Here is a 24,235-nt window from a genome sequence, read left to right as displayed (position 1 = left end):
TGAACAAAAGCTATATATTGAGAATACATTGTCAGATCACATAATCTATTCTGCTGATTCCATGACCCAAAAATCAGATTGCAGTAATTGTCTGTGGAATTCAAATGGCATTTTGTATAGACACCAGATAAACAAACAAATCTTTCTTGACATGGAAGAAAATCATAACTTGCCTTCCTGGCTCCAGGGCCCACTAGCATCTACTTCTTTTGGTTTGGTCTGGATAACGCTCAACTCCCTCATACTGAATAAGCTCCAAACTCTGCCCTCTTCCATATATGATCCTTACGTAAAACACCACTGAAGGCTCCTCCTTCTCACTAGATATCTAAGGCAGTTTCTAAGGGGTGAGACATGTTCTTGCTCCTCTCATCACCCAGCTGTTTGGGTTGTAGACACCTTATCATTTACAGTGGGTGCTGTCAATTCTTGTATACTTTTATACAAAATATTTTTTTTTCCTTTTTAGAACATGAAAATCTTGTGTTCGATGAAAAAATAACTGATAGTAAAAATTGTTTTTAATAATCTTGACTTCATAAGAAATCAACAACATTGATAAAATTAAAAGCTGAGATTCTTTTTCTGCTCAGCTCTCTTTTCCATCAATCTCCCTATTTCCCTTGTCTCCTTCATTTCTAAACACATTGAGCGTCACAGTGTGTTTTACAGTCAGTGAAGATTTCCTCCTGTAATATTACACTAGATCTTCCCATTTTTCCTCTTATCTTTCTAATTGTCACATTCCCTTTGTCAGATTCTCCTCAGGTCCCCTCCTCTGGTTCTGAGGGATACTCATAGGGCTCTGTGCTTAATCCTCTTCTCTCTTTTCAGTGTATCTGTAAATAATCTCATCCTCAAATGTAAATTTGACTGCTATGGGGATGATTCACTAATCTAATCTTCAATTCCAGATCAGTCTTTTGTCCAAACTGTAACCTTGGCCTATTTTTCTGATATTGTTTTAGGTATCTGACCATCAACTCAAGTCCAACACAGTTAATATTTCCTTCTCATAAATCTGCTTGCCTTCTTTCACGCACTATCAGACTAGAATATAGGCTTATCTTAAACTCAGACGGTTCTCTAGTATCTCCATCTGGACAACACTACTCAGAAGCGGGCTTTTCTCTTTATCCACCTAGTGAAAAATCTCTTCTTATTTTGCACCTCCGTTATTTCAACATACTTTTTCACCGATCATAACACATGTAACCTTCCCCACAAATATCTAGGCAGATCATTTCCCTAGCCTGTCCTTTCAACAGTGCTACATCTCTTTATGGATCCCTCCACTGATTATCCCTTTCTATTGCATCAAATGTAAGCCATTCCTTTTCACTTTCAAAGCACTTTGTACCATGTCCCCACTTTATGGATCTATCATTCAGTAAGCCGAGTTTGATTCCACTTCTGATAAGTTCATGATTCCAAACTCAGCCCTGGCAGATGTTCAATCAAAAGGGTGATGAAATCTGATGTGCAGTTGCAACAAGCATGCTTTCTGCTATGTTACAAATGCATGCAGGAGGTACAGTTGTGGAATTGGGCTCCAATCCCAATTGCACTCTATTGCCAATGCAGGGTAACCTCGGATCAGGATTTTGGGCTCCCCCTGCACTGGCAACTAGCAAGTCAGTCAACTGATCAGTGCTTCCAGTCTTGGGATCTCATCAGTCAAGGGCACCGATCAACTGTCTGCCACTCTCAGCCTCAGGGCCCTTTTCAGTGCACACCTGGGGCTGCTGCTTCTTTTGTATGGCTGACTTGGAGCAACAATTATAAATCCAGTTTAAGGTTATTTAACCAGTATAATGCTCTTAAGGAAAGAGAATGCATCTTTGCAATGCCACTGTCAAATTTATATAGAGGGCAGAGTGTTGTTATGTAGTCCATAGTTTGATCAGGATTGCCACAGTCACATTTTGCAGAGCTCCTAATACACCATTTGTGTATCAAGTGACTGCAGCAGCTGTGCCTCATTCAGGTCCAATTTAGAGCCTTCCATATTTTTCATGGAAGGTCAAAAGCAGGAGGCTTTATTCTTGGGTTGGAAAGTAGATGTTTATTACAAATGGTGATTTCATTCCATGCTTTCGTCCAAGCTGCTGCACTGTTGTGTCCTACGAAGGCTTGTACACATGCCCACAAAGATTTCCGGGAGACCAAGCGGTGAGCTGGGAGATTCTTTAAATATCTATGGGTCTGGGTTGTCATTCATGCAGATGACCTCTCTGTATATAGCTTCCCCCAACATTTTTCAAAAGATACAACTGCAGAAGGAGAAGTAGAATTCAGCTTAAGTAGAGAAAAATCACACTTTCCAGTCAAGAAGTATTATTTGCATATGTCAACAAAATACTATATAAAATAAAACCAGCACACACAATTCACAAGATATTCAGAAAGCTTTTGAAAGAGTCCTTCACAAAGGTTAAGGAAACTAAGTAGTCCTGGATGAGAGTTAAGATTCTGTCATGAATCACAAACTGGCTAAGAGAAGGCAGAGTAGGAATAAATGGTCAATTTTCAATATGGCCAAAAGGTTAACATTCACGTGCACCAATGACCTGTACATTGGACAGCATTATTTAGTATATTTATTAATGATACAGACAAAGGGCTGAACAATAAGGTGGCAAAATTTACAGATGACACAAAAATTACTTAGGCTAGTCAAGATTAGAGAAAACTATGAAGCAGTGCAGAAGGAGTAATTGGGTGCTGTGACAGTAGATGAAATTCAGTATTGATAAATGTAAAGTAATGCACATTGGAAGGGAATAATTTAAACTACTCATACACGTTGATGGCTTCAAAATTAACTGTAACCTCATAGAAGAAAAACGATTTGCTTATTATTGCTCATACAGACAGCTCAATGAAAACCTTTGTTCAGTATGCAATAGAAGTCAAAAAAGCAAACAATAATAGAATGTATAAAATGGTAGGTTAAGAATTTTGAAAAATATTTTATAATGTTATTATACGGATACTACTTTAATCTCTGGACACCTCATTTTAAAATAACAAGTGCCACAGATCACCACCTTCTCAGTCTCCACAGACATACCCAGGATGCTGTCTATCCAATGTGGGCTATACACTGATTTTAGGATCAGCACTTTGTGTCTATATGCAACTCTTTCTTGTGCATCATGAGGAAAATGCCCTTTTTTCCCTAGGGTTTTATGCTTCGGTGTTTGTCCTGTATGCATAGTACTTTTGTCAGGAACCACTATTATTTCAACACCAGGGAATCAATTAGTTAAATTCCTGTACATAGCATACTTTCATTTATGACTTTTCTTTAGCTCGTTATTAAGAATTGTCTATCCAAACGTATACTGTGTTTATTGGTCAAAAAACAATGTTTGTGTTAGTTTAAGAACAAGACTGCTATACAGATAGTATGCTATCTAGCACAAAACAGGCCTCCTTTATTAAAATCAAATAATTTTGGTTTGGTTCCTGTCAGCAACAGTAGTTGGCCAGGTACACAAACTACCAAAGCACTGAAGCCATTGTCTTTGTACATTTTAGTGCATTTCTTTTTTTACTACAGATACCTTAGGAACTCCCTGAGCCAGGTTTTTAATTTTAAATTTATGTCATTTTATGTTATCCAGCTTCCATGCAGGGGTTGAACAAGGGACTCTTGTGGTCCTCTCCAGGCACTACATTACATTTTATTTTCGTGGCTCTTTCATTGCTGGTAGCTCAGAAGCCCTTCAGGTGGGAGTGGGTTCTACAGGACATTTGTGGGAGAGATTATTGTTTTAATCAGGGGAAGAGAAGTCCTATCACATGGGAACATGTGTCAACTTAACCAATGTAACTTTCCTTTTTCTTTACCTATACTGCTATAATTGGATCTAAACCACTACAATGTTAAACATGAATGAGAAAGTATCATTCTTGATATTTACAAAGCAGAAGCAGAATTATAAGACATTTTTCTTCCTCAAGCAAATTAAGGATTGAAAATCCAAATTAAACTGTGTCATGAAAAGCTTAGAGAGAAAAATGCGCTTTAAAAACTCTCAAGATTTTTGAAGCAATCAATAAAAATATGTACCTTAAACTTTTAAAAAATAAACTATTCCCTTACCTGTATTAATACTATAACCAATTATACAGAATATTTTAAAACTCAAACGAATTTTTGAAGGCTATGATAATTTTCAACTTTTGCAGTGCGTTGTCTATTAAGCGTTAACATTTGCAATCTTTGATTATAAAAATGATGACTATTATATAAAAAGTAATTTTTACTTTTTCATTTTTACGGAGTCACTATTTTGCCTCATGGAAGTACAGTTGTTCTTCCTGTAGTATTTCCTTATCTGCCCTTCAGACGTGGGTCTCTGCAAAAAGAAGATATAAAGATGAGGGAAATATAAAAAGAAAGAAAGGAAAGGTTGTGGTGAGTAGCTCAGAATACAGCTAACTACTAGTTTCTGCACCATATGAAGGAAGGAAGCCTTCAACTATGTTGCCTTCCCTTAATTGCATGTCTCAGCACGTGGATACCCTGCCTGTAGCATAATCCTTAGCATGCAAGAAACTATTTACTGAATATTCTAAACAGTGCTACATCACATATGACCTCCAACTCCTGCTTCTGTTGCCACTGGTTGATTATAGCCATTTCCTCTCCTGTTTTCCCATCTGTTTTGGCCCTTATAAGAGTCTGCAGTTTGAGTTCCTTCTGTTGTGCTAAAGGATTTGTTGAAACTATAGAAGCTACAAATGGGCTAGTTCAAGACATTGTAAGATGCATACCAGTGGATTCTATCCATTTGTCATCCTTTCTCTGTGATGTGGTAGCCTTATGGTACCATTTAATGGTCGTCTACAAATTTATCAGGGGGGGACAGCAAGGGATAGGAGATGCTTTTTTTTACCAGGACATTCCTTGGAGTAACTAGAAATAATGGCCACAAACAGACAGAAAGCAGATTCAGATTAGACATCAGGAAGAACTTCATGGTGAGGGTTGCTAGAACCTGGAATGGGCTTCCAAGAGAGGTGGTGCTCTCCCCTACCTTGGGGGTCTTTAAAAGGAAATTGGACAAGCACCTGACTGGGGTCATCTGGCCCCAGCGCTCTTTCGTGCCTAGGACTTGTACTTGATGATCTGCTGAGATCCCATCTGACCCTAATATCTATGAATCTATGACCCTATAACTCTATTAATTTAATGTCAATATCAGTTGTAGGTACCACCATTGGCTCATAGGCAAGAATACAGATGCAGGTTCCAGATTTTAAGTCACTGCACTCTTTTTTAAGAAAGGTAAGAGATTGCCTTTCGGTTTCTAAAAATGATCCATCTTTCACAGAGCTCTTTCATACAATCAACTTGTTTCTGAGAAACTGGCAAGAGGAATATTTTAACTGCCAACTCATTTTATTCTTCCCTTGCTGAGACTGCCTTTTATTTTAGGATGTCATGTTGGCACATTTCAAACTTCAGAGGCAGCATGGTGATCCTCCCCTGTCCACTAAATTGACTAAAGACTAGCCCCTGATTTAGGAAATGTCTAAGGATTCATCCTAAAATGGTACATCTCTGTAATTTTATAGGCATTGTGCCACTAACCCACTGACAGGTTCAGCTGAAGAAGTTACAAAAGTTTATGCAGTAGTGTTTCTTCCTGAATGTTTTAGGATTTAAACCCTATCAGCGTCAGTAAAAAGATTCTGGAAAAATATATCCATGATTTATTGTTGAAATAAGAGTTCCAATTTTCTACTTTGGATATTGTTTACTGTTCCCAGATAGGAAGTATTTGTCTTCTTCCTCAGCATAACTTTTCTTATCAGAGAGGGGTCTTTTAAAGAAATTGCTGTTTCATTATTTGCCTTAACTGTGATATCACAATATACTCACTGGGGTTCTTTGTTTTGCCTTAGATAACCTGTATTTTCAATCTGGTTTGTAATCCATTGGTCTGTCCCATTATATTCATGAGGAAAGTGCCACTTGTCATATTTTCACCTAGCAGACATTATCTTATCTTACATTTATCTGAACACATAACAGAAAGAAATCTTATTTTTAAAATGAAAAAAGAAGACAGAACACACACGCACAGCCAAATAAAAGAGGCAAATTTTGCATGAAGAACTACTCTGTAAAACATGCCAAATTTCAACTATAAATAGAACTTTAAACTGAACCCTACTTAGTGCTTTATTTTTTATTTACCTATATGAAAATAATTCAACGTAGTTACTGTGGAAAACCTCCCCATTTTACTGTTATGAAAATCTGGTAAAAAAAAAAGTTCCTATAGAATTAATAGCTACACTGTGACTCATTGACCGAATTTCTATATAAACAGAAAGCTTGCTGGCTTCCTTAGTTATGCTGAGTCATTTCACCAGACAAGTCTGCCTACTGAGCAGAGTGACATTGGTTATGGCAATTTAGAAGGCTACTAGATGGCCATGTATTTTTTTACTGCATTTGACATTGGACTTCAGCAGTAGACTGATGAATTAAAAAACTGTAAGACTGCTTCTTGCGTTAAGCTTGCAACATCCACAGTTTGTCAAAATGAATTTTACAAAGCTTAAGTAAAGAGGAGGATATATGAAAGGGGAAAATGACTTACTAGCAATTATGTTTCTCATGATCTTCCTTTTATCTTATTATGCTTTCCCTCCTTCACTCCTTGGTTTCTTTGTGTTTTGTTTTTCTAGTAGGTTGATTTGAAATTTGTTTATAATCATAAAGAAGGTCAACCAGAACCTGAAAGCTTCACACTACTTTGGTGAATTTAGAGAGACACCACCAGAGGAAGGAAGCAAGGGTGGTTTCTTGAAGTATCATCTGTTTTGGTTTCTCTGGTTTTATCCAGAAATTGATATCTTGTTGTTATTTTAACATACTTTAGATGATAAAATAGGTGCATCTGTTGAAAAGCTTGAGTGTGAATTATATGTTGGGTATATACACAACCCAGGGAGGAGTAGGAGCCTACCTAGTTCATGGCAGCTGCCCACCAATTTCATAGGCAGAACATGGAGCCCAGCCCATGGTGGAGTGCAGCAGGCCTCCCACACCTCTGATTGGTCAAGGAACCCCACCTCTGGCCACTGATTTGTTGTGAGGGCTGCATGTCACATAGCCCCACCCCTTACTGGTCCATCGTGCAGCCCCATCCCTCACCACCAATTGGTGGAGGGGGGTGAGGACACATGACAGGCAGCCCTCGCAGACATCTTGCTGGTAGCCCTTTGAGCAGGCAACCTCCCCCTCTCCCACCCCCCTTCTCTGCCCCAGCAGGCTACTGCAGCACCCTGAGGACTGCTGGCTCCCTATGAGGAGCCAGCATTTTATTTTCCATAAGTTTTTTTTTTCTTTCCTTCCTGTGGATTTCGCACGCCCACTTTCATGGGCAATACCAAATTTCATGAAACCTGCAAAATTGCAGTAAGTCTCTATATATATGAGTCCCAAACAAAATAGTTTCATGTGTGGAAGAGATGAGAAAACGCACATTATTTTTGCAGAGCTGTGCAGGTGAGAGTTTTGTAGGGTGGAAAAAAACAGACAGTCATTAATTGTTTCTTTTCTCTAATGCTTTCTTGTTTCTATCAGAGAAGAATGCTTAGAGCCATTTTGTGTTGATCTGTCTATTGTAGCCATGTCATTTAGATATCAGGAACATCTAAGGTTTAGAAGATATAGATGGCTCCAGGTTGAATTATAAAACTACTGAGATGTAGCTGAGAAGGTTATCTTCTAATGCTTCCTGTGGATGTCTTTGTGCTGGTCCCAGTCTACAGAATAACTACGAAGTTACCAGCATATAGTGGAAATTGCACTTAATTTAAACAAGCAAAGGTAGCCCTGCATTTTTTCCGACCAAAGCATCACAATGTTTATGAAATCAAAGCTGACTAAACAAGAGTGAGTATTTTCAAAATAATAAAGTGGAAACATTTAAATAGACAACATATAGTGAAATATATGTTGGAGTTTAAATAAACTATTGCAGTAATAATGCATAGACTAGCCTTTGTGATGTGACAGTGGGAAATTAAAGTTGTTTTCTTTTTAAGCTTTCATTGTCTTTGAACAGTGATAAAAACCATATCATAGTTTTTAAGGACAGAAGAGACCTTTATGATCTTCCAATCTACTTCATAAAACAGACCCTTAGACCTCTCCCAGTAATCTCTGCATTGAGCCAATAACTTCTATTTTAGCTATATGTTTTTAGAAAGATATTAAGTCTCAATGTAAAGATTTCAAAGATGAATTATCCACTATGTCTCCAAGCATGTCATTCCAATGCTTAATTACTTTGCCTGTTAAAATCATTGAGTTTCATTTCTAGTCTAAATTTATTTAGTTTAAGCTTCCAACTACTGGATTTCATTAAACTTTTCAAAACATTGAGAGACAGAATAATGGCAAAATACCAATCAGAGAATCAGATTTACCAAAGCTATCTAACACAGTGTTACTCAGTTTTCATAAGCTGGAACTCTACTTTGTCAGTTAGTGGAACAAGAAATTAAAGTACAAAATAATTGTAAATTAATTACTAATTCTGTAGTTAGAGTACAAATACTGTGATGCTGATTTTACATATTGATACATCTCCACCACCAAGACATTTAGTGTGGTGTCACAGTGTCATTCTGTGAATGGCTTGTTTCATATTTAAAACAATCTCTTTTTTCTGCTTCTGAATCTAGGCTACTGACTGGAAAGGGGGGATGTTTCTTCATTTTCATAATCTCGTCCATCATCTCCTCTATCATCTAGTCTACTTCAACTCTGGAATCAGAGTGTTTCTTCTTATTTTGTTCCTCATGCACAAACTTTTTCATTGCTGTAATGGATGGGGAAGGACCCTGCTGTCTGTCTTCCATTTGTTTAGTGATCTCCATGTATGCCTGGAAGTGGTAGAATTACCATATTTTCTTACCTACAACACAGCCTTTTTATTCAAAAAATCAGTTGCTTGACATTGGAGTGTGTGTTTTAAGCAAGGAAATACAATAATAGTAGCTTCTGTGGCTTGAACCTTTTCTGGGAAAAAGAGAGAGTAATACTGCACACATGGCAGAGGAGGCTTCCAAGATACTAGGTGTAGACACTTTCTTTTTCCCCTGGCCAATGCATATGCTCCAGAAGCCGTTTTTCTAAATCAGGGTTGAACCAAGGTGCCAGAGCAGTGGGTAGGTTCCCATCCACCCTGCAGGTGTTTCTGGCTAGCATTGGGCCCTCAGCTAACCTGGCAGATGCTGCCTACCCAGCTCATCTTGAGAAAAGAGGAGGTATATTGGCTCAGCCAGCAGGATCTGTGGCATCTTGCATCTAGGGATGTATAGAGCAGCCATGATGTTTTGCCCCTCCACTGCTCCAACTGCCTCCGTTTTCCCTTGGAATATACTGTATGTGCCAGTATTTTCAAGAAAAGGTCTTTTTTTCTACTTATTCTGCCTTTCAAAAACAAGATGTGTATCTTAGTTATATTGTATGTGAGAAAATATGGATATTCCTGTGACCAACAGTTTGATTGCTACTCTTTAGTACTAGGAACTGCTCAAAACACAAGGGCCTTAAGGAGTTCTAGATTCACAAGTGAAGTTTCAAACGGTGAGACAAAGCTATTTCTTTTCCATTTTATTAACATTACAGGTTGCAAATTGAGCAAACAAAGAACATGGAGCTTCTATTCATTTCAGTTGCATAGGTTTATCAGTTCTGAAAGCTGGGAAAAAAGAAACAAGTCAGTACTATCCAAGGTGTTTTAACTCATCATAGCAGACAATATTCCAAGCTGCTATTACTGTTAATCAGAGGTTTCAAGCTGGTAGAGAATGTCAGTCTTATGAAAGACTGACTTAACTCTTGCATTGAAAAGTTCTGGCAGTACTAGATGAACATAGCTAGACAGCCACCAAACAAGCATTTGACTGGGCCATACAGTATTTATACTTAATATTATAAGTAAAAAATAGGGGAGAAAAGAGACCAACTCAAACTGGAACTCAGTTTAGTACTATTTACTTTTCTGCACACATTTTATAGTAAATTGCCATTTATAAATATCTTCTTATCATTTGTAAAATTTTATGACATTTTATAACATGCTTGAAGACTTTAATTCATGCATTAAACATGCACACGTATTTAACAATATTTGCATCTTATAATATGCTCTGTAACAACTTGTCATGGCATCATCATTTAAACATTTATTTTACAAATGCACTTTGTAATATGGTTTGTAATAAACTGTAAAGAATTAAAGTTGCTTCACCTCATAATCTTTTCATAAATATAAATAATGTATTTTTAAATTCTCCTTTAATTTAAAACATTACACATTTTCCAATTAAATATCACACATTTTCTAGATTGATGGTGGTCATCACATTTCAAGATGTGCTGCCAAGTTATTTGCTGTTTTGTTTTTAAGTTATTTTGCTTGCTGGACCATTTCTTGAATAAGCTGAATTTATGAGTAAATATTTGTAAAATAATCTATTTTCCATTGTGAATGTTCAACCTTATATGTGCTGTTTTATGGCAAAACTACGTGGACTGGAACACTAAGGATTTCCATTAATGTGTAATTGCATATATTGGTTTTCATTTGTGGCATTGAACAGATAGCGAGCAATAGAATAAACAACTTATTCACTTAATTTTTTTTAAACTTTATTTTTCCTAAACCTACAAACTCATTCAATCCAATCATTTCCACATGCTTTGAGTTGATTTCTATTAAAAAATCATATAATCAAGAGAGAGGGTGATGGCTGACTAGCTGAATATCATATCATAGAAAAACAGATTGATAGATGTTTCCTAAGTTACCCAGGTATCTAGTGTATAAGATTGCACAAAGCTAAAGAAATTTGCAGGATAGAAAGGCTGAAAAATCCCCTGGCTATTATATGTAAGGAAATAATGTGTTTATGATTATTATAATTTTTTCCAGTTTTAGGATGACAGGTTTTTTTTGTTTGTTTTTGTTTCGTTAGCTGTGATGAAAATAGGCCTTTAGTTATATCAGAGACAAGAGAATTACAACTTTTTTCAATAAGATTTTGATTATATAGTGGTTGCCATTAAAAGTAAATTCACAAAGACTTGCCATGCCACTGCGTTAAGGAAACTGCTACTATTTTCTGTTCAAAATACTACTTTCTTTGACAATTATATTATCCATTTTTGAAAGATTATGTTGCAATAGAAAAAAATCATATGTGTATAAATATCTCTTGTGCATATATTTATATATTTATATCTGTCAACATCTACATATGCCTACATAAATTGAATGTTTCAGTTTTTGCATTGTACATTTTTACAGAAGCAAGTATGTCTCTGATTGACTTAAAAGAGCATATTTAGAGTTCCCACCAGTTCCTTAAATGGGAATATTATTAATAATAATGGCTAAGTAAAGCTTTACTCAAAGTGCTGTAAGTTAGAACAGGAGCCAACAAACACATTTGCTGTTTGGTGGGGGGAGTTCACATCCTGCCTGCAGTGGCCACTGGGGTCACTCCTGCATGCTTCCCAGGAGGCTGCCAGAGCAGCCCTTCTCCACAGCGCCCCCCACCCCCACCAGCTGGTGACTGTCAGCAGCAGCTGGAGGGGAAGGTGGGGGAAGAGTCCCTGTTGCTACAAGAGCCCTCCAAAAACTTGCTGGCTTGGAGCGGCAATGGGCTGGGTCCATGTGGGGGGGGGGCTCCCTTCCCCCCCAACCTCTTGACAACTTCAGCCAACAGCTGCAGCATGGCACTGCCTGGCTGGGTCTGCTTCAGGGACACAGACCCCAGAACCCTTCCCCCACAGCAGCCTGGGCCAGGCAGTGCGTGCTACACCACTACCTAGCAAGGGTTGCTACTGGAGAAAAGACCCCAGAGCCTTCCCCTGTAGCAGCCCCTGCCAGGCAGAGCTGTGGTGCTGCCCCGCCAGAGCTGCTGCAGGGACACTGACCCTACAGCCCTTCCCCTGCACCACCCTCCTTCCCCAGCCAAACAGCAGTGCACTGCAGCCCAACTGGGGTGGCTGCTGGGAGAGAGACCCCAGACTCCTTCCCCCACAGCTTCCCATCTGAGCTGAGCTGTGGCACGCTGGAGGAACAGAAACCCCCTTTCCCACCCAACCCCCTGCCAGGCTACAGGTGGGGCAGGGATCAGAGAGTGGCACCGACTTGGGTCACTACAGCTGGCTCAGGTTTGGGTAGGGCTGAGGATTTTCCACTCCCAAGGGCAAGTGAGCAGCAGAGACTTGATCCCTCCTGCTTATTTTCTCATACTTTTTGCATTCCTCGCTGCTTGAGTTCTACAGGATGGGTGGAGGGTGGCCTCATCCTGCCTACTCTGCACATTCAGATTTGTGTCATTCTCCTGGTAAGTGAGAGATGTTGGTTTGAACCTCAGGCTGAGGTAGTTCCAGAACCCACATCTCCCAGTTCCTGGGTGAGTGTGTTAACCAGTAACTTGTTATGTTCAATGTGGGCAGCACCAAGACTGCTTCCTCCTTTTCTTGCAGTTTTTTTTTTTTCCCATCAGGGTGGAATGGCCAAGGCTGCTGTGTTTTGGTTGGAAATATTCTCTGATGAAGTGTTATATAGGCGATAGGCTATTGGGCTCAAAGGTTGGGGGGGTGAGTCTTCCTTTGGCTTCAGATACCTGATTATCACATTTTTTTTCCTGTTGCTGAAGTCTAAGGACATACCCGGTATTAAGTACTAGTGTGAAATACTGAGAATGTCCAGAAGGGAAGTACTGGGTGGGTGTAGCTATGTAAAATCTAAACTCTACATAGGTGTCAAAATTTTCAGTTAAGCAGCTATGTAAATGCCACTTAGGCACATATAGGCAAAAGGATTTAGCCCTAGTTTACCAGTGTGAATCTGGCCCTTACTGTCTTGGAAAAAGAAATCTATTCACAGAACAAAAGCAATAATATAAGTGGTAGCACTGCAAGTTTGTCTAAACAGTGAAATTCTGCATAGATTATTCTGTATAGATTCAGATATAAAAGAAATTCAAATGGCATTACTGATATGCATAAAAACTGTTAGTCATTTTGATATTTTCTAACATCTATAAGTTCGTCTCTCCCTGAGGTTTATAGTATTAAAAAATGTAGTTTTACAAGTGGAAAATATTAAAAATAACACCAGTAATGTATTCTAAAACTTTTTAGAAAGTCTAAAGTAGATTTTCTGTTATGCTATCACCATATATATATGGTATAAAGGTTTTATCCCACTTGTGTTTGGGATGACCTGCATAATTGGCGTATTGCTTTGCCATTTGTGGCAACTCCAAATTTATGCTGATAAAACAAACTTGCTATATCACATCATATATTATATTTAAAATATAGACAGACATTGCAGAGTTGAGGCTAACGCTGAAAAGAACTGTTATCTGCAGGCTTGAAAAGTGACTAAAGTAGAGATCACTTTTCTGGCCTTCGGGAAAATAGTTGTTAAAAATTAAAACTTCAGTCAATACCTACAAGCTTAAAAATGTATTGTAATGTGCTACAGCTTCAGTTACCCTCTGCTGAAGCTTCTCTATTTTAGCTTACAGGGTCATGTGACCTCAGCCCATAGCAGAATTCCAACACTAATAGCGACAGCCATCTTGGATAAATGTAAGTGAAAATTTTCCTAATTTTTATAGCTTCTGTCCCTCACTTTAAAAATTGTTTTTACTCAGATTGTAGTTAGATAATAGTCTTGGAAACACTTCAAATCTATGTCCAGTACCATGATTGATACAAAGTAGGAAAAAGGTCCTTTTTTCCCTTCCATATGCCTCAGCATCAAAACACTTTATGCCTTTTAGATATTTCTATTTTCAGTCTGGGTGGTCTCACTAACTTTATTTTAGCCAACACCTAGCTTGTCAGTAGTTTTTGGTGCCAAAAACTGTTGATTTGCTAAAAGGGAAATAATACAAAAATACTTTTGGTTATATAACCTTGTTATAGATGGTTCAGTCTAAGTATTAAGTGTATGACAATCCAGAAACATATTTCTCTAAGAAAATAGAACTTGCTTGTAAATAGAAATAAACCAACTTTTATCACGCCAATTTTGCCTGGATTCAGTCATCCAAATTCTACTAATCTATTCTCAAGTCTAGCTGCTTATTCACTTTGTCACTGCATTAGTCAAAGGATAGAGATAGAGTAGTATATAGGCCATCTGTACAGTAGTAGTAACTCAAGCCATGTTGTGTTCTCAGAAATTCTTTCCAAAGGTGAATAAAAAGAATAAAGGTGGTCTGTCTAGCTTGGATTTTCATACAACACCAAATATAACAGATGTCATTAAAAAGTCAATGTTTATTGACTGTTACCATATTATTGGTAATTTTGATGGTGGCTGATCTATGATCCCAGTCCATGTGGAAGAAAATTGAAATAACACTATGGGTTCATACTACTCAATGGGCGCGTTACATGTGCCCCTACGGCACCATTGTTACTGCAATGTCATTTAGTACTTCCGTTTCAAAGTAGTAAATGATGGCACAGTAACAGCCCGTACTGCGACGTTCACGTGGTTATCTTTAGTTGCTACGTTGCCATAGTGATGCACTATACTGAGGGAGTGCATCACTATGGCAACGTAGCTGCAGCATTGTTTTTTGGCTGCAGATGCTACATTGCTGTAGCACATTGTCATGACGACATAATGTCACGTGTAGATGTGTCCAGAATGTATCAATAGCCATTGAAATATCAGCATCTATCAATTACTACCTAGTAATGATATCTGAATTTCTATTTAGTTCAGTGTCTGGTATATAGTACTGTATTGGGTTGGAAATGACTTCACTATTTGTGAAGAAAATGGATCCCTAAACTCCATGCCAATACCTCCCATATGTTTATATATATATTATTATATAAGTTTTACATGCATGCACATTTAGCAGAATTAAGGTTAAAATACTGACTTCCACATTTACAATATGAGCCATAACTGCATAGTAACTTCGTAGTGACAATACCTTCTGCTTGACTTCAATCATATAAATACATTGTTGATCATATTCAACCTACTCCCTTTCAGGTGATTTCATAGAAGTGATGAACTACAAAGCTAAAATAAAAAGCAGCTGCAAAGTTGTAGTTAAGACTAATGCTGACAGAAATGAAGGCTCTTTTTCCCCCCATCTATCTTGCAAACATATCATTCTAAGACTAATGGGGCAGTCTCAGTGCTTTACCTGTACCAAAACTCAGACTGAGACTTCATATGTACTTGCATCTGTATTGCAAGTACATCTGCTCAATTAACATCTCAGTAATGGATGCCACATCAAATCATATAGAGTAAGATTTAGTACCTATTAGTAGAAAGACTTGTATTGAAACCATTCCACAATTTTTTTTCTTACGCACTTCAAAGTCTAGTGTGTCAAAGGTGGGGCAAATGGCCAGTGCTGTAAACTAGACATAAAATCAAATAGTGAAATAAATTGTGAGCACAAATCCTGTTTTGTTTGAGTAAGTCTATGTGACTGAAAAAAAACATTAAAAATATTAGGATGACTACAGATTACATGGATTGAATCGGGCAGAACAGTTTCCGAGAGGTTTCTGAGGAAACCTAACTAAACCTATACACAAAATTTGAGGTCAGTATCCTCAAGGGCAAACTAGCTGGTAGTAATTATAGTGAATCTTAGTTACCTAATTCCAAAAGAACAGACTTTTTTTCACTTAAGATATCTATTATTGCAAGGCTGGATTAATAAATGGCTTTAGAAAGTCACGCACAGATATCCAAAAGTCCCAAAAGTCTTTGTGGGTGTGTATATGTGTGTTTCTAGCTGTCAGTGTAAAATATCAAATGTCAATTTGGAAGGTCATTCGTGAATTCTCCATTACATTAATAGTGACTTTTTGAGCAAATAAATTTATAAATTTACATACAACCAAAGACTATTTATTCAGTGGAGTCTTGAATCAGATTAGATCCAGTTCTAGGCTCGGATGCATATTTGTTATTGTTTTAGCATGTAGCTTGTGCGACATCTCTGAAATGCTTCACAAAATGACCCTAGGCTAAAGAATGAGCCCAAGGTGGTAACAGTTTAAGCCTTGGAACAATCGGTAATCTCAGGTTAAGAACATAATACTAATAGCATGAATGTGGGATTCTGTACATCTTGCTACCAGAATAGTCTCTTCCTCATCCACAGTTAAATATAAACTGTGTTTTAGTATAAGTATAACACTTCAGGTTATTTTTGAGCTGTTTAAAGAAACCTAAACTAAAAATATCTAGTTGTGTATGTCAAACATTTATTTATTTTTTGTCTTTAGCGTACGGCAGAGTATATTTTAACATTTATAACGTTGTTGTTTGTTTACAATTAAGGTGTGTATCTCCTTATGTAACTCCTCAATACACTAAGCAGAGATTCTAATAAATACTAAATTTTAAATAATATATTTTTAATAAGATCTATAGAAAGACTATTCTAAGTAAGACACACTCAGACATTCTAGGATAAAAAAGCCTGCTAGATACCTTTGAAGGTACTCAAAAGTTAGTTGCTCAGAAATTCCCAACATGCTAATAGACCCAAGTATACAAAAATGCACAGCCAGGCTTATTTTCATCATTTACTTACTGTATTTCCTAATATAACCTTTTTCTGTTACACAATACATTAGTGTCCTATACTGGTAGAAAATATACGTAAAGGGATTTGTAGGCCTTTTTAAAAACAAGCCACAAATCAGGTGATTTTATAGGAATATTTTCTCTAATCTTAACAGGATTTTAATGTCATGACAGAATTTACTGATGGTGTTGCAAGGTTTTAAATCATTGCTTGCACTATAGGATTTTGTAGTGTTGATATGATTGGTATATTAATGCAGAACAAACTCTAAACACTTATAGAAGTACCATTTTCATATATCACCCGGGATCTCAAAATGTTACCAATGTGCTGCTTTATTAACTATAATGGAAATCCACAGCTGGAAAGTTGTGCAATAAGCCTATTTTAAAGATTCACTCCTGTGGTGCACATTACTGCAAATGTTGTAAATTTTACTCATCCTGAAACCAACTCTGTTTCATAAACAATACATATGGAAGTTAAACAGCATGAATCTGCCAGAGTCTGGAGGCATGATATTACAGATGAACTGAGCACATTCAGCTCCCAGTGACATTAGTTCTTCTCTTTGAAATATCTGACGTATCATTATCTTATCAAGTAACAGGGAGAATATGGTCTCTTACCCTAAGAACCCCTGCATCTAATACAAGTTTCATAAAGTGTGGTAAGAATTACTTCAGGATATGGTTCACTCCACAAACCTATCTGGCTTTGGCCACTGAAACAAAGCTCCCAATAATGAATGACTTGGACATCATCACTTAGGGAAATATATCTATACATTTGAAACCACTACACCTTGTCAGGCTTATAGCAGACAACCTCAGCCTGCTGACTTTGCCCAAAAAGTAGTTAATTAGTTAAACTATCTTTGTAGCTACCCCATTAACTAGCTGGTGCCAACAATTGCACGTATATCTATTGCCTCCATTGCCCCTGCATTTTCTTTTCACCATCAATACTTAAGATATACCAGTCATATAATTTTCCTTTCTTTCTCTTTACCATTCTTTCCATACCCCTTTCCTTATGGAACTGAGACAGATGTTTCCAGAAAAAAAAGATTACATTTTACAAACATTCTAAAATGATCTAAAATAGCTTTCCCTATGAATTATAATAAATTAATTTTAAAATCTTTTATCTTAGAGTTTTCCATGGGTCAACTATGGGGGCTGTCCCACTGGAAAGCTCCTACTTCTAGGCCAGACTCCAGGCGAGGCTATAAAGTCATACTGTTGAGTATTAGAACTGGGTGATTTTTATTTTTTTTTTTTGGTTGTAACTATATTAGCAAAAATGCAGATTTAGCAGAACTGAAATATTTTGTAAATTCAGCTCATTTTGTCCAAACTGTTCACATTAAAATAAAATTCAGGTTGAGCAAAATGAAGCACTTCTAAATTCAGCTCATTTTGGACTAATTGGTTCACATTTTAAAAACATAACATCAAAACATTTCATTAAAATTGTTTAAATCAATGTTGCAATTTGTATTTCAAAACTAATTTTGACATTTCCTTTGGCTTTATGTATGTGTGTATGTACTTTTAAAAATCATCAAATCTCAATTTTAATTGACCCAAAACACGATTGACTAAATGGAGTAGACTGTGAATTTGCAAAACTAGTCGTTTACAACATTTGACTGGTTAATGGTTATTTCTATTTTTCAGAAACAGGTATTTTTTCTTTCTTCACATTTAGGGGAAAAAATAAAAAAAATCTTTGGTTCTTGAAAATTCAGCACATTTTTATCTCAGTTTATGAAGAACTTCAGTTTTGAATTTGCTTCTAAGAGTTAGAAATGTAATGTGAACTACTGAATGAAACAATTTCGTCATTATTATTTTTAATGTAAAGGCAGCTGCTAGTAACTGCTAATGCATTAGGAAAGTTAAAGGTATGCTTGGTGGAGCTAAAGGAGAGGGCACACTGCATTTTTTCATATTGCTCTGTATAGATTAACACATAGATTTCACCACTAGAATAGATAGATTCTATCTATCTAGCATAGATTGAGCTTTGTTCATATATACACAAAACCTAAGTTAATATAAGATGAATATTTAGTACTTTTTGAAAAAATCAATAATTATAAAAGTGGTTTGAACAAAGAATGGTATGCATGTGAACTGTGTTATCATCCTTGCGTATATGTTCACTAGAGGTTCACATTAGTGCATATAATATCAGCACCGATAAAAGGAAAATTGACATTATTGGCAATTGGCTATTTTTGGCTAATATGGCCAATAATGTAATCAAAAATGCCATGTGCATAAACAGCTGCAACATGCACACGGCCAGCCTAGCAGCTTGGAGAGTAGCATTCGGCTGGTAAGTCTGTTGGTGGGAAGGTGCTGGGGGGGGATTTGGGGGCAGATCAAGGCCCCTGGAGTGAGGGAGTAGAGCAAGAGATGGGGCATGTGCTGCCCAGCCAGGGTGGGGCATGGAATGGAGCCATGAGCAGCTCATTTGAGAGGTGCGGCGGAGGCATGGGGGCATGTCTCCCCAGGGGAAGCTTGGGGGCATGTGCCCCCTGATCTATGCACAGGGCAAGGACAGGCTGCAGCTGTGGGCTGGGACTAGGGGCAGCACCTGGCTTTTCCTGGCAGGAGGAGGGCTGGGCCAGGGCTGCAGTTGGGGCAGGCGGCGGCAGTGCTGGGAGGGGAGCTACTACCCCCTTCCAGCACCACTGCTGCTACCTGGCCCTAGTGCAGCCTTGATCCAGCCCCCCTCCTGCTGGGAAGAACCTGGCACACTTCCCTGCCCCAGCCCTCAACAGCAGCCCATGCTCACCCCACACACAAATTGGGAGGCACGTGCCCCCCCATTCCTTCCCTGGGGGTGTGCTCAGTAGCAGGAGCTGCCCCCCTCCCCGCACCCCCTCGGATGAGCCACTCACAGCTCCGTCCTGCACCCTGCCCTGGCTGGGCAGTGCCTGTCTCTGCCCCAGCCCCACTCCTTCCCTCCCTGCAGGGACCTTGATCTGCTCTTCCCCCCCACCCCATGTCCCTTCCTTCCCTCTCACCCCTTCTACTCCAAAAGACTTACCAGCTGGACACTGCTCTCCAAGCTGCCAGGCTGCATATTGGCAACCAAATAGGTATCAGCCAATATGGCTCAGTAGTAATCGGCCATCAGTATTGGCCCAAAAAATCTTTTATCAATGTACCCCTAATGTTCATATAATATATCTCAAATAACATTTAAAACAGTTATTTTCTACGTTATTAAGCACATATCCTAAAAATTAAATCCAATTACAGTGTCACTGAATTTGGATCAAGTCTTACTATTAGTGGAATCAATTCCAAAATGCAGCAGTTCCAGTTTCAATCAAACACTTAGATACAGTTCTTTAGTATCTTGTGTGCATTACTTTTTTTTAGGACAAAACCAATTAAGTCAGCTGCAAGAATTAAACACAAAATTGTACTTTACTTTTAAAAGATGAGGTGCAGTAACAGTAAGAATGAAAAGCACGTATGTCCGCATCCAGACTAACACAGCTGTGTGGTATGTGGTGCCACAGACATGTCTGCAACACCACATATCACACAGTCAGCTGTTCTCTGGACTGGAGGAGAGAGCACTGGGAAGCGGAGGAGTGGGGGGTTGACCCTTGGATATCCAGGGGTCAAAAAAACCTGACCAAAAAAAAAAGGTGGAACAACACACATAGGGACAGCGTACACCACTTGAAACCAGAGCCTGGCCAGCCGGAGCCATATTCCAGCTGCTGGTCAAGCTCTGAGCAGCAGGTTTGCTGCTGCTGCAGCCCCAGAAGTCCTCCTGGACCTCAGGTAAAGCTGCTGGGGCCAGCATAGTGTTGGCTCCAGCCTCCCCTACCACACCAGAGAGCATGTGGCACAGGTGTTCCTCAGTTATAGCTAGCAGTGGCACAAGGTGTGCTGCTGCTAGGTGTCCCCAGGGAATCAAATGTCCATGCTCGTGGAGACACGGCATATATGTTTAGGATACAACTGCTACATTAGCTTTTTTAGTAACTGCCATTACTGGCTTTGCTTAATTATTTCATTCTAAAGAACCTCTATTATCTAATGCAAATAAAACTTAAAGATAAAAATATTTTATGGCAGGTTTTGAATCTACTTCTGGGAAAGTTAGGGGTATGTTTATGTTTTTATAAACACAGCAATTATGAAATGTACAGTTTTATACTATCTCAGACTAGGGGGAACTTTAAAAAAATTCAAAATATTTTAATTTCATTAATTTCTGGGTAGATTCTATAAAAAATACAGGCCGTTATATTTCTATGTAACAGATTCAACAATATGAGAAATTATTAGAAAAAATCATTGTTAATATAACTCTATGGCCTCAATCCTCTAAAAGTTATATGTTCCAAATTTACACTATTGAATTAGTCCTACTGTTTTGCATTAGAACGAAAGCTGTGCAAATAACTTATTTTTTTGAATCAGTGGCTGAAAGAAAAAAAAAGTTTCATATCTTCCCAAAATAATTTTTTATTCTGTTTTGGTGGATTGAACAGAACACTACATTCAATGTTTCATTTAATTTTAGGTCATTTTTAATTAAATGAAATACTAATTGTAAGGACCGTTAGTTGTGTTAAATTTAACACAGGCTAGTGATCAGTTGCACATTAATGGTTAATACCCTCTCTAACATGCACAGCCCTACCGCTAGAGGGCTGGTGAGCACAGGCTTGGCTAGGGGCTGCAAGTCTGTTCCATACCTGCCCCGCTTACTGGCTCTCTAGGCACAGTATAGGTTAGAGGAAAGGGGGCCCCTGTGCCTCTTGGATTGCTCCCATTGGGACCCTTTATTGGCTCCTGATTGGCCCTGCTACCCCTGGATCACCACCATGCCATCCCAATCAGCCTGAGATGCAGCAGTGGAAGCAGGGAGTCCAGGAATTGAGCTTTCCCCCCCCCCCCATTGCCACTCTTGAGCTGGCTAGGATGTTAAGGCAGTGATCTGGGGTTGGTAAGGCCAATTAGGGAATGAGTGGGGGAAAATCTGAGGAGGTAGAGAGGCTGTTAAGGGGGTGGGGGTAATTTGGGGTGCAGATAGGCTGGCAGTCTAGCACCTTCCTGCCTACCTGCTGCCCCCTTCCTCCTGGTCCCCTTGCCCCCCTTCACACCTTTCCACTCCCTTCCCAGTCACCTGCTGCCTGACTGTCCCCAGCTGTCAATCCAGGGCCATAGAGTCCTGGATTATACCTAGTCCACTGGAAGCAGTGCGTTCTGGAATACTGGAGGGCTGCTAATTGGTGGTTTTATCCCAGGCAAGCAGCCAGAATTCAGCTTTACTTGACCAGAATAGCACAGCTCAAAGATAATCCTCACCCAAAAGGGCATAACTTTAAGACCCCTTGAGGGCACTTAACATGTGTTAACCAGCCTTAATGTGCGATTGTTCAAGCTTTACATGCTCTTACCATGGTCTAATTGTAACATGTAATCTCACCCAGACACTAGAACCTAGGGGCATCTATGCATGTGCTGTGGGGTGGAGTGGAGGCGCTTTAATTAGAGGGGCTATATGCCTATACGCATAGCCCTGCTCTGCTCCAATGCATGCTAATTAGCACGCATCAGAGCTGACTCAATTAATCGAGTCTGCTATGATTGAATATGCTGAAGTCTGGGATGCTGAATACACTTGATGTTGCAGGTGCTTTAATTAGAGCGGCTCTCAGAACACAGCTCCATCACATGTCTAGATGCCCTAGATTTTCCCTTTCTCAGGTTAGTGTCCTAACCAGCAGACTATAGAATGACTCATTCTCAGGCCCAAGGTATATTTAATTAGACTTGCAGAGTGTAGTAGCTTCATCAGGAGAGGCTGTTTATACATTGTTTAGTCTGCTCAGAAGTGGCATCCTCTGACACACTGCACTGCTTTAGGCAGGCTACAATCTAAACAGAAGCAGTGTAGCTCTTCATTAGCAGACTTATTAGCATGCAGATGGACTACCTGGAAGCATCTCAGCACTGCTAATTAGCCCACCTGGAGCACTGCATGGATGGAACTACACTACCTCTGATTTGCTTGAGAGTACTGTTGCCAGGTATGGTAAACTTACCCTACAGAGGTCTGAGACAGACGCATCCCAGACTAATGGCTTAGTTTTTAAAGCACTCTTTTGAATGGGATCTACAATTTCAGGGCCTTCTCTGTTTCAGGAAAGGGAGATTTTAACCTGGGGCCTTACCATCCAGATAGAGTGTTATAGCCCTACGGTGGGATGGAGCATATCACCTTCCCCTTAGAGCTCTTGCAAATAATGCCAGAGTCCTTTTGTGAATCTAATCTGAAAAATCCAAATATTTCCTTTGGAAATCTCAAAATGAATTGTCATGATAGTTCCAATATTTTGTCATTTTATCATTTTATTTTTTTGTTTCAATTGCCTCTAAACATTTTTGTGAAATAAACTGTTCACTAAATCAATTATACCACCTTGTACATAATGTTAAAAACACACTTAACTCTTTGAAAGAAAGTCGTTCTCTAATAAAAGAGCTTTTGAGATTTAATAAGTTACTCTCTAGAGTTAATTTTATTAAATTTACTCCATTTTATTCTTTAGTGTATATATACAATGAAAACCTTGTTAAATTAAAGTACATAATAGTTCAAGATGTTACCATATTAGAGGCATAAGCTGATGAAGATACATTTGACCAATATCAGTGTTGTAAATAAACAAAATATTTTGCAGGATCCTTTGTTGCTTCATGTGTTTCACCTTGTGAATATTTGAGGACGAGTTAGATAAAGTAGAGGTGCTCTGCCAGCTAAGCTTAAATATTCATGCTTACAATGACTAATTTTATAGCATATATTTTTCTGTTTATGTGCTTGTCAAGTTTAAACAGCCTTTTATTATGCAAATTTCTGATGACAGCTACAGTGTCTGTGTCATTTCTGAACTAGTTTTTCATGCTATTGAAATAATCCCTTACCTGATATTTATTACAATTTTTACTGTTACTTTGACAAATCAGAGCATTAACATATCATTAAAACAATAAAAGGAAGAAAAATCTAAAACCAACCATGTTAGAAGTTTTGAACTCCATATTCAGGGTCTGGAAATGCTAATTAGAGATGATTATCAGAACTCCCATTCCTTTCTGGAGCTTAGGAGACTTGGACCAGACTGAATATTTACCACTTTTGGCACCTATATACATTCCAGCTGCCTGCTCTGATGTGTGCTAATTAACACGCATCAGAGCAGACGCAATTAATCATGGTAATTAGCATGCTCCAGTAGCCTCTGCATCACGTGTATTCAGTGTCCCTGTGCTTCAAAATGACACTGGGGGCACTTTAACTAAAGCTTGTTGCATTTTGAAGCATGGGACGCTGAATACACATGATGCTGCAGGAGCTTTATTAGAGCAACTCCCAAGAGCCACTCTAACTAAACCCACACCCACCCCGGAACACATGTAAAGATGCCAGTCCACTACATCTAGTTCCACTTCAGTGGGTAGGCTTTTAGCACCTCCCTTGACTTTCATTGTGGAATGCCTTCTCATGTATTTGAGACTAGGCATCTTTTGTCCAA

The 24,235-nt window shown here is 38.6% G+C and overlaps 1 protein-coding gene and 1 long non-coding RNA gene across 2 annotated transcripts in view; one reads left to right on the top strand and one right to left on the bottom strand.

The window, feature by feature from the left end:
• The window catches only part of FOXP2 (forkhead box P2), a 665,435-nt gene that overhangs the window by 549,068 nt on the left and 92,132 nt on the right, over positions 1-24,235 (top strand).
• On the bottom strand, positions 2,203-23,805 carry LOC102381944. Its single transcript, XR_322916.1, has 3 exons — positions 23,718-23,805; positions 4,276-4,367; positions 2,203-2,273 (listed from the first exon to the last, which is right to left on the bottom strand). It is a non-coding gene; the product is annotated as an uncharacterized LOC102381944 (long non-coding RNA).

Source organism: Alligator sinensis, unplaced genomic scaffold (assembly GCF_000455745.1).
Source record: "Alligator sinensis unplaced genomic scaffold, ASM45574v1 scaffold297_1, whole genome shotgun sequence".
Lineage (NCBI taxonomy): Eukaryota > Metazoa > Chordata > Crocodylia > Alligatoridae > Alligator > Alligator sinensis.
Note: the sequence above shows the minus strand (reverse complement) of the source record. Positions and strands in the feature narration are given on the sequence as shown.